The sequence below is a fragment of the Lathyrus oleraceus genome, chromosome 4 (genome assembly GCF_024323335.1).
Source record: "Lathyrus oleraceus cultivar Zhongwan6 chromosome 4, CAAS_Psat_ZW6_1.0, whole genome shotgun sequence".
Classification (NCBI taxonomy): Eukaryota; Viridiplantae; Streptophyta; class Magnoliopsida; order Fabales; family Fabaceae; genus Lathyrus; species Lathyrus oleraceus.
The window spans coordinates 8987140-9002195 of record NC_066582.1 but is presented as its reverse complement, the minus strand read 5'-3'; the positions used below and the strand labels follow the sequence as shown (position 1 = coordinate 9002195).

Below are 15056 nucleotides of genomic sequence, written 5' to 3'. Positions count from 1 at the left end.
GCCGCTCCATCGCAAGATGAGCCGTATTCGAGTATTGCTCCACCCGCAATCGAAGCAAACAACTTTGAACTTAAACCTTCACTGTTGCAGGCAGTGCAACAGAACCAATTCTCTGGAAATCCTACCGAGGATCCAAACCTTTATTTATCCGTATTTGTCTAATACGCTAATATTGTTAAAGCTAATGGTGTCACTTCAGAGGCTATTCGACTTCGTCTTTTTCCTTTCTCGTTAAGAGATAGCGCTAGAAGATGGCTTCAATCTCTTCCTTCCAACTCAGTCACCACATGGAACGAGTTGAAGAAAGTTTTTCTTGCCCGATATTTTCCGCCGAGCAAAACAGCTATGTTAAGAGCCCAGATAAATGGATTTAAACAGAAAGATAACGAGTCTCTCTTCGAAGCATGGGAAAGATACAAAGATATGATGAGACTTTGTCCACACCATGGTTTAGAGGACTGGTTAGTAATTTATACCTTCTATAATGGTCTCCTGTACAACACGAGGTTAACAATAGACGTCGCCGCAGGTGGGGCACTAATGAACAAACCTTATGCTGATGCTTACCAACTTATCGAAAGCATGGCTCAAAACCACTATCAGTGGGGAAGCGAACGAACAATGGTAGAAAAACCTCAAACGAAAACTGGCATGTACGAGATAAGTAACCTTGATCATGTTAATGCAAAAGTGGATGCTCTGGTCCAGAAAATTGAAAGTTTAAATGTATCACCTCCAGCCACCGTGGTAGCCATAACTCAGAATTGCGAAGTCTGTGGAATCCAAGGTCACACTCCTGCAGATTGTCAACTCCTAACAAGAATCCAAGCGGAGCAAGTAAACTATGCTCAAGGAAGCCCCTACTCGCATACCTATAACTCAAATTGGAAGAATCATCCCTATTTTTCATATAAGAGTAATAATGCTTTATATGCACCTGGACAATCTCTGAATCAAGCCCCAGCTATACCTCCGGGATATCAGAAGCCGATCCCATCTATACCTAACAATAACGCCCCTAGGAAATCCAACTTGGAAATCATGATGGAAAACTTTATAGCTTCTCAACAGCAAACCAATAAAGATTTCCTAAACCAGAATGTACACACTGGCGAACAAATTAAACAACTAGCAAGTAAAGTAGATGCCCTGGCTACCCATAACAAAATGCTGGAAACGCAAATATCACAAGTAGCTCAACAACAAGCGCCTACTGCTGCCCCAACTGGTACATTTCCTGGCCAACCCCAACCTAACCCAAGAAGCCACGCTCATGCAATTATACTGAGAAGTGGAACGGAAGTGGAAGGACCGTCTGACCCAAGGATAGAAAACCAAAACTCTAAAAAGTCAACTGAGGAGGAAAATAAACCTAAGGAAAAGGAAGAGAGTAATAAGGAAACCGTAGAAAAGAAGGAACCTTATGTACCTCCACCACCTTATAAACCACCTATCCCTTACCCTCAAAGGCTTATTAAAACCAAAGATGCGGGCCAATTTAAAAAATTTGTTGACCTACTAAAACAATTAAACGTCACAATTCCGTTTACAGAAGCTATTACGCAGATGCCCTCATATGCCAAGTTCTTAAAATAAATTCTTTCTAATAAAAGGAAACTTGAAGATAGCGAAACCGTTACACTCACCGCTGAATGTAGCGCTATAATCCAGAATATGCCTCCTAAACTTAAAGACCCAGGTAGTTTCTCTATACCCTGTCACATAGGAAAGTTTGTCATTGACAAAGCCTTATGCGATTTAGGAGCCGGTATTAGTGTTATGCCTTTATCCATATGCAAGAGACTTGAAATGGGAGAATTAAGACCAACTAAAATGTCTGTGCAACTAGCAGATCGTTCCGTTAAATATCCTGTAGGAATTCTTGAAAACGTTCCAGTGCGCATAGGTCAATTCTACATTCCAACTGATTTTATAATTATGGATATTAGAGAAGATGAAGTTACACCCATTATACTGGGAAGACTGTTCTTAGCAACGGCCGGTGCAATCATAGACGTAAAACGAGGACGACTCACTTTTGAAGTAGGAGAAGAGAAAATTGAGTTCATTCTTTCCCAATTTTTGAAAGCACCTGCAATAGAAGATACATGTTACTTCATGGATATCATCGATGAATGCATAAAAGAAACGGAGTTAGAAAAAGAAAAATCATCTGACTATCTTGTAGAAGACAAACTCAACCAATGTTTAGCAATAACACCGGATCCTACGCAATGCCTTAAGAAACCAACCCTAGACCTGAAAACACTTCCCAAAAATCTGAGATATGAATTCCTAGACTTAGAACTTGAACGACCAGTGATAGTTAATGCTGACCTAGGAAGACTCGAAATAGAAAAACTCCTGCATATCTTAAGAAAATATCCAACCGCACTAGGTTACAACATCACCGATCTTAAAGGAATAAGTCCTTCTATTTGTATGCACCGCATCATGCTAGAAGAAGACTGTAAAACTTCTAGGGAACACCAGAGGAGACTAAACCCGATCCTGAGTGAGGTAGTGAAGAAGGAAATAACCAAGTTATTAGAGGCAGGTATCATATATCCTATATCTGATAGCAAATGGGTTAGTCCTGTACACGTAGTACCAAAGAAAGGAGGTGTAACAGTCATTGAAAATGAAAAAGGAGAAACTATAACCAAACGAATCGAATCGGGATGGAGAATGTGCATTGACTATAGGAAACTAAACAAAGCAACCCGAAAAGATCATTTCCCTTTACCATTCATTGACCAGATGTTAGAACGATTAGCAAAACATTCTCATTTCTGCTATCTAGACGGTTACTCAGATTTCTTTCAAATACCGATTCACCCTGATGACCAAGAAAAGACAACGTTCACGTGTCCTTTTGGTACCTTCGCTTATAGACGAATGCTGTTTGGCTTGTGTAATGCTCCTGCAACCTTCCAAAGGTGCATGATGGCAATATTCGTCGATTTTCTAGAAAACATCATGGAAGTATTTATGGATGACTTTTCCGTATGCGGACAAAGCTTTGAAGAATGCCTAGAAAACCTAGAAAGAGTTCTAGAGCGATGTGTAAAAGTAAACCTAGTACTTAATTGGGAAAAATGTCACTTTATGGTACAAGAAGGAATTGTTTTAGGACACATCATCTCGAACAGAGGAATTGAAGTAGACAAAGCCAAAATAGAGGTAATCGAAAACCTTCAACCTCCGAAAACTGTGAGAGAAGTACGAAGCTTCTTAGGACATGCCGGTTTTTACCGACGATTCATTAAAGACTTCTCTAAAATAACTAAACCTTTAACCGGGCTATTGATGAAGGATGCTGAATTCATATTCGACAATAAATGTTTAGAAGCATTTCAAACGCTTAAACAAGCACTGATCTCCGCACCCATAATGCAGACACCAGATTGGAACGAACCATTCGAAATAATGTGTGATGCCAGTGATTACGCTGTAGGTGCTGTTTTAGGACAACGAAAGGATAAAAAGCTTCACGTTATATATTACGCAAGTAGAACTCTGGATGAAGCACAAATGAATTACGCCACAACCGAGAAAGAACTTCTAACAGTAGTGTTTGCGCTAGATAAATTTCGTTCTTACTTGGTCGGAGCCAAAATAATCATCTACACTGACCACGCTGCTATCAAATACCTCTTAACAAAAAAGGATGCTAACCTAGACTCCTAAGGTGGATCCTGTTGCTACAAGAGTTCGATTTGGAAATCAAAGACAAGAAAGGAACTGAAAACGTAGTAGCAGATCACCTCTCTAGACTTGAGAACCTTGAACCGGAAAGAACATCAATTAACGATGATTTCTCGTACGATAAGCTTATAGCTACTTTGGAAGAAAATAACGCTGATAAACAAGTAGAAACCACCTTAGCTATATCTGTTACATCGTGGTACGCTGACCTCGTCAATTATTTAGCTGCCGGAATAGTTCCACCTACTTTATCCTACCAGCAGAAGAAACGATTCTTCTATGACATAAAACACTATTACTGGGATGATCCCTTACTTTTCAAAAGAGGCCCCGACGGTATTTTCCGTCGGTGTATACCCGAGGAAGAGGTAGAAAATATAATCCAACACTGTCACTCCGCTCCTTATGGTGAACATGCAAGTACATCCAAGACCTGCTCTAAAATCCTACAAGCCGGTTTTTATTGGCCAAATATATGGAAGGATGTACATGCAGCTATTAAGAAATGTGACAGATGTTAACGCACAGGAAACATATCTAGACGTGACGAGATGCCACAAAAGGGCGTTTTGGAAGTAGAGATTTTCGACGTGTGGGGAATAGACTTCATGGGACCTTTTCCATCCTCTTTCGGTAACAAATACATACTCGTGGCAGTTGACTACGTATCAAAATGGATTGAAGCTATAGCTTCTCCAACAAACGACACATGAGTAGTAACTAGACTCTTTAAGAATATAATATTTCCAAGGTTTGGTGTCCCAAGAATAGTAGTCAGTGATGGTGGATCGCATTTCATATCCAAGGTACTCGAAAAACTACTACTTAAGTATGGCGTAAGACATAGAGTAGCGACACCTTACCACCCTCAAACCAGTGGGCAAGTGGAAGTGTCTAACAGAGAAATCAAACAGATACTAGAGAAAACAGTCGCCACTTCAAGGAAAGATTGGTCATTGAAATTACCAGAAGCTTTGTGGGCTTACCGAACTGCTTACAAAACTCCCATAGGGACAACCCCATTTAAGCTCATTTATGGAAAATCCTGTCACCTCCCGGTAGAATTAGAACATAAAGCCTATTGGGCTATTAAAAATCTAAATTTAAACTATAAAGCCGCCGGCGAAAAGAGAATCCTTGATATAAGCGAATTAGAGGAACTCAGAAGAGACGCTTACGAAAATGCCAGAATCTACAAAGAAAGAACAAAACAATGGCATGACAAGCGCATATCAAGGAAAATCTTCAAACAAGGCGATACAGTCCTTTTATTTAACTCTAGGCTAAAGTTATTCCCGGGAAAACTACGATCTAGATGGTCAGGTCCTTTTCAAATCACCAATGTCTTTCCCAGTGGAGCAGTAGAAATTAAAGGCAAATCTATGGAACCATTTACCGTAAACGGGCAACGTCTAAAACATTATCACTATGCAGAAAACAATGAAGATTCGCAAGTCTTGCACTTAGATGAAATGCCTCCAGAACTTATAGATTATAATTGATAGTTTTTATGTCGAGCTTGCGACATTAAACAAAGCGCTTAGTGGGAGACAACCCACAAATATTTATTTATTTTTTATTTCTTCCTTAATTATTCTTTTAATTTTTATTTAGTATTCATTCTTAATTTATTTTAATTTATTAAAAACTTTTCTCTTCTTCTTTCGGCATTTGGCCAAATCCTGACTAAAACTCTTGTTTTTCTTTTCTCTAGCTAACACTAACCTGATGGGACAAATTGATCGTATGGGTATCAAATTCAGAGGAACAGCTCAGAAACAAAAGTTTGAGGAACTAGCCACGAGAGAGATGCTACCTAGTTTGTATGCTGATGACTGGGCAATGACTGCCCTTGGACTAAGACAAAGTGTCCTGTATTTGTTGAATCAGATTGGGTGGGAAACCTCTCCTATCCGTAGACATTTCGTCACTTACCGGAGACTAACACTAGAATTCCTTAGCTCCCTGATCTACCTACCCAACCATGGAAAAGGAATAAGCAGAGGTTTCATCCAGTTCAGAATGTTTAACATGGAGTACCAATTTAATATTCAAGACTTTACCAACCTTTTAGGTTTCCCTACCTCCTTTGACACATTCACAGTGAGCCAAGAAGAACTTTTTGAATATAGAGAACTTGAACACTTTTGGGGAAGCTTGACTGGAAATGACGATCCCGAGGAACATGAGTTTCTCTCCGGAAACATACATAACCCGACCTTTCGTTATTTCCATAAGATCCTGACCCACACCTTATTTGGGAAGAAGCAAAACAGTACCACAGTTTCACGTGATGAACTCTTCATCATATTTTGTGCCTCCCAGAACCGTCCAGTAAATGGTGCAACTTTTATGCTAGCAAATTTAGACCACCTTATCCAAGATGAACGAGCACCAATTCGAATAGGCGGTTTGATAACCATGATTGGTAATGTTATCGGATTACGCCAGCCTATGCTTGACTTAAGCCCTTTTTGTGGCATTACTATTATGAGTATACCCTTCCTCTTCAACACTATGTTTATAGCAAACCTAGGGTCTGACGAGTTTGAGCTTATAATTAATAACCAAGTTCTTTGCCTATTCACCATGCCCGATCCTAGGACTAGTGTTCATAACCGTAATAACTGGCTCTACAATCTGAACGAAACCCCCTCTCCTGCTAGATCCACTGAATCCATCCAGGACTATGAAATTTGTGATGACCAGATTCCTTATGCTGAATCAGACCCTCACACACCATCTGGTTATTATGATATTGATCCTCCTCCTCAACCTGTTCAGACCGAAGAATCGGCAATACCCGACCTTAGACATCATATGCCCGGAACTGATTATAACACCGCCATTGAAGCTTTGATGTCAGAACAAGACACCCTCAGAGAAGAGTTCGCTAACATGAGACACGAATTTCTGGGATACATGAACAGTATGACAAATCAGTTTCACGAGTTGCTATACCGTGTTAACTCCTTTGTTCCTCCGGCCAGAGATCATGCAGATAGATAGAAGTCGTTTTCCTTAGTTATCTAGTTTTAGTTAGATTATTATTAAATGTTATTTCAAATTATGTTCGTATTTGTTTCTCTTTCGCATTTTTGTTTTTTTTTTCAATGTTACATTATGATTATTTTATGAAGCTATTGATTTATCCTATTTTATTATGAATTATGTGATATCTATCAATAATGCTCTCTACTGTTGCTGCCTACGTAACTTATTAAAGAAAAAATATAATTATGCACTATTATACAAAGTAGAATAGCATGCAGAGAAATTTAAATAGCAGAATAAAATAATCTGAAGCAAAACAAAATAAATAATAAAAATAAATTACCAAAATCATTATGAAGAACGCAAGCAGAAACCATGCCAATATGACTGTGTGACGGGCGTCACACAATCTATCACGGACGTCACGCCAAGTGCTTGTGACGCCCGTCATGCCCCTGTTACGAGCGTAACACCCTTAAACTGGAACACAGTTGCCGCTTTCGACCTCTTTAGGAAAATATCAGGTGTAGATGCCAACAATTGGGAAGAGCTCCTTGTTTCCCATATACATAACCCAACTATCCGGTACTTTATCCGCATCCTACAAAACACAGTTTTTGGAAGACCGAACAACAGCAAGGTCAACGCAAAGGAACTATTCTTCCTCGAATGCGTCTTCGAACCGAATGCTAAGGTAAACGCCGCCTCCTTCCTATTTCATCATATCCGCACCTTATGTGCTAGAGGCCGTCAACCTTTTGTAATTGGTGGATTAATCACCACCATATCACTTGGCTTAAACCTAGGGGACCGACTCCAAACTTTAGAATCTTTACCTCCCCTATTTATGGACATAGGCTACTGTCGGTCCAGCCGCCTAATCAAGAACAAGATAGGTGGAGGGTATTATCTTATGGTGAACAACCAAGAGGTCCCAAGCGTTGTTCTACCCAACATTGCCTTAACCGATGTCACCAATCCCAACCGCCATATCTATGATCTTAATGCTCCCGAAGCTACCGAGCCTTCACATGCAAACCCGTCTACAGACGAGTTCGAAGAAATGGAGCAAGGTGATCATGCTCCTGCACAACAATCAGTCCCGCTCAACCCTTCCGATAGTGCAGCTGGCCCATCCTCACGACGTCGTCGATGAAGAAGGCCTGCAACCAATGATGACATCATGGATGCTATTGATGGTATGCAAGCACAGAATCTCGAAATGATGCAAATGATGCGCCAAATGCAACAACAACAGGAAGCGAGGAATGCAATAACCGACCAGCGGTTCACTGATTTGCTTAGCAGGTTTGATAACTTAGAAGTACATCAACGATCACCAGGTGCAAGAACAAGAGGCGGCAGGCAGCATTAACTTTAGTTTCCTTTTCCTTTCTTTTTGTAATTCATTTCTTTTCCTTAAAACATTGGGGACAATGTTTCATTCAAGTATGGGGGGGAAAACCGTGTTCTTTCTATCTTCCCTTCTTCAAGTATGTACCTTTCTTTTCATTGTTATTTCCCTTATAAAAAAATATTTCTTATAATATAGATTTATTTTAAGTTAAGTCCCAAGTGTGAAAACTTTCTATTATCTATTCCCTCAAAATTTTCATGAGCCAGAACAAAAATTTAACACACCCAATAAGTATAAAGGTCGCTTATTTTATAAAACTTGAGTGAAATCAAAACAAAAATTATTACCATAACAACGCTCTAAGAACCTCAACATGTTAGATCAGGATAAGTACCTATTATACCAATCCCTTGAACTTTTAGTTTTATAGTAACCCCGAGTAGTTTATACGAGAAGTCAACACCATCTTAATAGCAAACTACGTGGAGAGCCGATGAATATAAGTGAATGATTCCCAAAGTAACATAAAATATATATATATCAGGAAATGCACTAATTAAGTTAGGTGATCCTTACCAGATCATTTAATCTAAAGGTTGCAGATCATACAAAAGCATAATATGAAAGATCCATTATGAGTTGGTTCAGCAGGTATCTGGTGCTGAACTTGGTAGGGCGGACTACGGTCCGATCCCCCGCAATCTGCAATGGACTGAATAACGAAGTTATCCGACTTATGTACCAGAACTTCTAGCTAAAAGGGGATCAGAATCACTAACCGGTTACTCTACTATGTGCGCGAAAAGATAAAGGGCTTAATGTGATTTCGCTAGAATGAAAACGGGTGAAATAAGAGTAAAGGAACTAGGATAGCTATAATAGCATTACTCGAACTGGTTTGCATAAGGTGGGGTTATCTGAGGTTGTAACGGTGGTTGTTGATGTCAAGATTAAACTCAAGTTACTTCTAAACAAGGTTTACATGCAACCTAGTACGAATTGATGTGTGTTTTGAAATTTCATCTGGCTAAATTTTTAAAAACAAGTTCTATACTGTATTTTGCTTGAGGACAAGCAAAAATCTAAGTATGGGGGAGTTTGATAACATGAAATGATATAACATTCTAGGACTCAATTTAATTAAATTATATTATTATTTACTTTAATTCATTTCATTTTATTCGATATTACTCGGTATTTTCTTTCTATTTATCCCAAGTAGTTTATTTGAAGCACAAGTGAAAAAGGAAGAAAAAGAGGTGAAAAAAGGAATGAAAAGAAGCAAATATCAAAAGCCAAAGCCCAGCCCAAAAAGCACAGGCGCTGCACCTGTGACGAGCGTCACAAAGGCTGTGACGAGCGTCACGCTTTGCCCACTTGTGTTACGAGCGTAACACATGGTGTGACGGACGTCTCACCATTCTCCTATATTTTTGGCTTCAGAAACGTTGAGGCCTATTTGCACGCCTGACCATTTGCCACGTGAAGACCTTTGACGCGGAATACCTTTGGAAACAGTTACAACAAGTGACCAATATAAATAGTAACCTTACGGAAAACCCTAGAGGTTCCACGTTTGGCTTCTTCGCCGTTTTCTCTTTTTGCACTTTTTCTCTTCCAGCAGCATAAGCATATTTTACAGCATTATTTTTACAACTTTTATATTGTTTCCTTTGCAATTTCTATTTTCTTTTTCAGCACTTAATTAATTCTTTTTCGCACAATAGTTTCTACACCGGAAACTATTGTGTACCTTTCACCGGATCTAACCTTACGTTAGAATCTAGTTTTTTTATTCCTTCGCTTTTATTTTTCTGTTTGATTGAAGAATTCAAGAACAAATCCAACCGGTCTGTGGTGGAGTGTTCAAAACTGCTGTTAATTACTCATGTTCTTTAATTATTGTTTGACTTTATATATGCCTTGCCTTACTGTTTATTTATATTATTTGTCTGAGATGAATTTGTTTATGCATGATAATTATTTAAGTTTGTTTAGCATGTCTGGCTAATTTATTTAGGTATCGGTATGTAGAGTAAGCGGAATGAAGGAATCAAAACCAAGTTGGTTTAATTAAGTTTAAAATTAAAATCACTCTTTTCACGGTCTCAATTTACAGGTTTAATAACAAGGTTTTTGTACGAAAGTAAAAGACATAAAGAAGTTAAAAGCAATAGAACGAGAGTTTGAGTTTTTGACTGGACAGTGTAAATTGGACATTAATTCTAGATCAGGGCGAGAGCAATTTTTAGAGTTAATTAAATTCTAATCTTTTTCAAAAAGTATTTTTAAAGATTGAATGTGAGGACGAGAGTTAAGCATTTGAATTTGATTATATAACCTAAGTCAACAGAGCGAGAGTTTGAGATAAGGGTGTTTAAACGATTAGTATTTTCTTAAAAAGAGTTTCTACGGATTCTATTGTTTTCAAAAAGTGGTTTTTGACTTAACTAATAAGTGACAGCTACGTTAATATAAAATCATAGTTTATTCAACAGAGCGAGAGTTTGAGATAAGACTTTTAATCAATAGTGTCAACTGAAAAGATTTATTTTAAAACCAAGAAACCAACGAAGAATTGATTCCCTAATTACGACGAACTACATACCGATATCCGTTTAGTTGATATTTAATTTAAATCCTATTATTAGTTTAACTTTTCCTTAAACAATCAAAGTATTACCCGCCTTAGCTTTACGAAGTAACCTTAGATAACGGTATATCGATTCATAAGTCCCTGTGGGATCGATATCTTTTAAAACTACGCAATAGAACTGTGCACTTGCAGTTTGTACCCCAAATTCGACTCATAAAGTCGCGATCAGTAAAAACAATACAACCCATCAAACTCATTTTTGGGCTATATGGCACCACTTCAAAAACCATTTTTCAATGTAAAATCAACCAACCCATAAACATTTTCTACTTTGAACTATGGAGCTCTGATTCCTCATCCTCGATGAGTGATACGTAAGCACAAGGGCCACAATCTTTGGAGAGCACAATAATAAAAACTCAAAATCCAATTCTTTTACACTCTTTAGAAAATAAACAGAAATAAACGTGATAAATACCCGCATACGTAAACAACCCAAATGGTTCCCATGGAGTACCATGGACGTAAGAGGTGATAATACATTCCCCTTGCATATTCGACTTCCAAACCAAAATCTTGGTTGCGAGATCGAATCCTTATCTCCTTTTTTTTACGCTTCCCGGGCGCATCTCTTTTCGAGGGTTTTATCGACTATTTTCCATTTCCTCTCCCATAGACGAAATACAATAACATTCGGTGGTGACTCTCCTGTTTTCTCTTTAAACATGACGACATTTCTCGTTTCGTTATCGTGAAATCCCGGTAGCGACAGTTGATTATAGTGGATTAATTCCTTGTGTATAAGGCAAAATCACATTGGCGGGTGGACTGAAGTAGCTTTGAGTTTCAAGTGAACCAGGACAAAAATACTTGTGTTTTTATCTCTTTGTTATTAACTTTTAAGTGATGTTCTTGAGTTGGTAAAAAACTTTTGTTTCGTAAAACCCAATTCAAACCCCTCATTTATTGTGTTTTCACACCTTCAATCGGCATCAGAGCTCTGGTTTTGATTGTAATAATTGTTTTATCAACACTTCATCGTATTCAGTAACAATCCAATTTTGTGTGAGAAATAATGGTTGCTGCTAATGCTGCTAACGTTGTTCATAATAATGAAAGAGATCACTACAATGAAAAACCACCAATCTTTGATGGTGATAAATTTGATTATTGGAAAGATAGAATCAAAAGTTTCTTTCTTGGTTACGATGTTAATCTCTGGGATCTTGTAGTCGATGGCTACGTTCACCCAGTTAATTCTAAAGGAAATAATATAGAAAGAAGGGTTATGACTGCTCAATAGAATAAAGATTTTAAAAATCATCATAAGGCCATAACTATATTGCTAACTATTATCTTTGATACTGAGTATGAGAAGATAACAAATAAAGATTCTGCAAAATCCATATTTGACTCTCTGAGGGGAATGCTTAAGTAAAGGAGACAAAGGACTTGATCTTAATCTATAAGTACGAGACATTTAAAATGGAAGATGATGAAACAATTGAGACTATGTTCTCAAGGTTTCAGATGCTTGTTGCAGGACTTAAAGTTCTAGACAAAGGATACTTTACAACTGACCATATCAAGAAGACTATCAGAAGTCTTCCTAAAAAACAGAGACCTATGATAACTGCTTTGAAGTTGGCAAAGTATTTAAACATTATCAGTCTTGAATAACTTATTAGTTCTTTAAGAGGCCACGAGATTGAGCTCGAGGAAGATGAACCTCAGAAGCGAGGTAAATTTGTTGCTTTAAAGTCTAAGCCTGAGAAGACAAAAAGCTTATCAAATTGAGAAAGAATATATTATTAAAATGATTTGTCCTTTTGTTTTTCCAAAATTGGGATTCTAAACTCGCCTACAATTTGACCAATCAATTTTTTAACCTAGATTTGTGGTTCACTAAATTAGGGTTCATTATATTTCCATGTTATATCCCTAATGTCCTTTTCCTATTTTGAGGATTAGAATGTTCCCGTATTGTTATAATTGTTAGTGGATTTGAAAAGAAAAACATGATTATTTTATCATTAAATTTAGGAAAGATTTTTTTTTAAACTTTTTTTTTAGTCAAGTTTTATTTTATTTTATTAGAATGGATAGTTAGTAGTGAAGTTTGAAATGTTTTTATTATTTTATTATTGAATTAGGAAAGATTCTTTTTTGCAAAAAAAATTATTTACTCAAATTTTTATTTTATTTTGACAATTAGAATGAATAGTTAATTATAATAATCTGGAAAAGATCAGTTAACTATTAAGAACAAGTATTTTTGAATTTGCATAAAAAATAATATTTAATATTATAATTATTATTAAGTAATGGAGAGAAATATGTCCAATTTTTTATGAGAAAGAATATTTAATTATCAGAGTTAGCCAATAAATTTCAACTATGTCGAAGAAGAAAAATTGAAGCAGAAGGAATGCAGTTGAAGCAGTTCGACAGTCAAGAGGGACCTAAGCCAGGTCAAAAGAAGGTCGATGAGGGTGATCTTGTTGAAGTTGAAGCGAAACATGCAAGGATTGATACAAATCAGTTAAGTAGAACGTGAGGAAAATTGCAAAGGACGTTGATTTACAGGCTCAGACGCGTGGCACATCGTGAATGGACAACAACCGTATAACAATTATTTTTTTATTACTATTTAAGTAGATTTGGTTTCCAATTTTAGGGGTGGCATTTGTAACATTGCAAAAGGAAAACACTCGAAGTATCAAGTGTCTAAGAAAAAAGAGTTAACTTCCTGCAAAAATATACACTTGCTTCCACATTTATTTTTCAACAAGTTAACTTATCAAATCATTTCATTTGCTTTGTTTATTTGCGTCCTTATCTTGTTTTTGTCCGATTATTTTCATTGCACCTTTTCTTACAATCATTTTTACATATCATTTTTCATAATCCAAACACTTCACAAAAAACACACCATATACTCAACATATTAGTCTAAGACTTTGTAGTCGGTCCTGCAAGTAAACCTCGATAGAAAAGCTAGAGATTGTTCGTGCGAAAACCACGTGCGAACAAATTGGCACACCCGATGGGACCCGTTGTGTTCAGTATATGCAACTACGTAGTGCTAAAATGGTATCAGCATGTCCAAATCCAAATGAAGAACCATCTTCGGGAGGAGATACAGTTGTGTCACAAGCAACTGATGTTGGTTTTGGAACTATATCTGTAGTTTCGACTACATATAGTGGACCAATATTAACACCGCTTCAGCTTGAGACTCCAAGACCGACGACGATGGGGACTTCAGGGTAACATATTCCCAGTTTTCACAGTGCTCGTGTATCGAATCTTAGGAATGCCAACTAAATTTATGGCAAGTATGCATAATAGTAGTTCGACATTTGGCAAAAATACATCGTCGCCATTCCCACCCTACAAGGGGTTAGGACCTTTGGTAAACCAATTCGGTCGACTCCCAGGTTTAGGTTTTTCATCTCAGTCGATCCCAACTTTCACATCAAGTTCTGTTGCAATCATGAGACAGCAGATGGATGAAAGCAATTACGAAATGGTTCATATACTGACTCAGCAAATGGGTACCATACTGAGACCATTGATTCTAAATTCGACTCAGAGTTACCAACAACTAGCAACTCAAATGAACCGAATAGGGGATTTCCTAGGGGCTCTTAGAGCGTAAGTTCGACAGACTCCCCCACCTCCACCTCGACCAGAAACCCCAATCCGACATGAGGATATGGTCAACAAAATGATTGATCAAGAATACCAGGTGGTCGAACCAATACCTAGGGTGGCCCAAAGGCCTCCCGTTATGTTAGTAAATAGAAATCAAGATCCTAACCATGTGGTCAGACAGGTTCGACAAGAGGCAAGGGCTAAGGAGCAAAATTTAGAGGCTATTGTCGAACGGATCATAGTTCGAAACGGGATAAACTCAGGCCTACAAAGGCCAACGTATTCTTTTCCCTTATCAGATTTTGTTTTACAAACAGAATTACCTAAGGGATGGAAGGTTCCTAAATTCACCAAATTCGCCGAAGACACTGAAGAGTATACCGTCGAACATGTTTCCAGATATCAATATGAAGCTGGCGATATAGCAAACAATGAGGATTTAAATTTGAAATACTTCCCAAGTTCTCTTAGAAAGAATGCGTTCACTTGGTTTACAATGCTACCTCCACAATCCGTCCATGTGTGGACGCAGTTAGAGAGGTTGTTCCATGAGTAGTTCTACATGGGACAGTAAAAAATAATCTTGAAAAAATTGGCCAGCGTCAAATAAAAGACTGCTGAGTCAGCCAGTTAATATCTCAACAGGTTTAAACTTTTAAAGGATAAATGCTTTACTCAAGTCCCTGAGCACAAATTAGTCGAAATAGCCGCATGTGATATATACTATTCTATCAGGAAGAAATT

At 37.7% G+C, this 15056-nt stretch overlaps 1 non-coding gene across 1 annotated transcript; it reads right to left on the bottom strand.

The window, feature by feature from the left end:
- Positions 1 to 345: 345 nt before the first annotated feature.
- LOC127077745 (small nucleolar RNA R71) lies at positions 346 to 452 on the bottom strand. The gene has a single exon (XR_007787521.1). It is a non-coding gene; the product is annotated as a small nucleolar RNA R71 (small nucleolar RNA).
- Between the last annotated feature and the right edge of the window lie 14604 nt (positions 453 to 15056).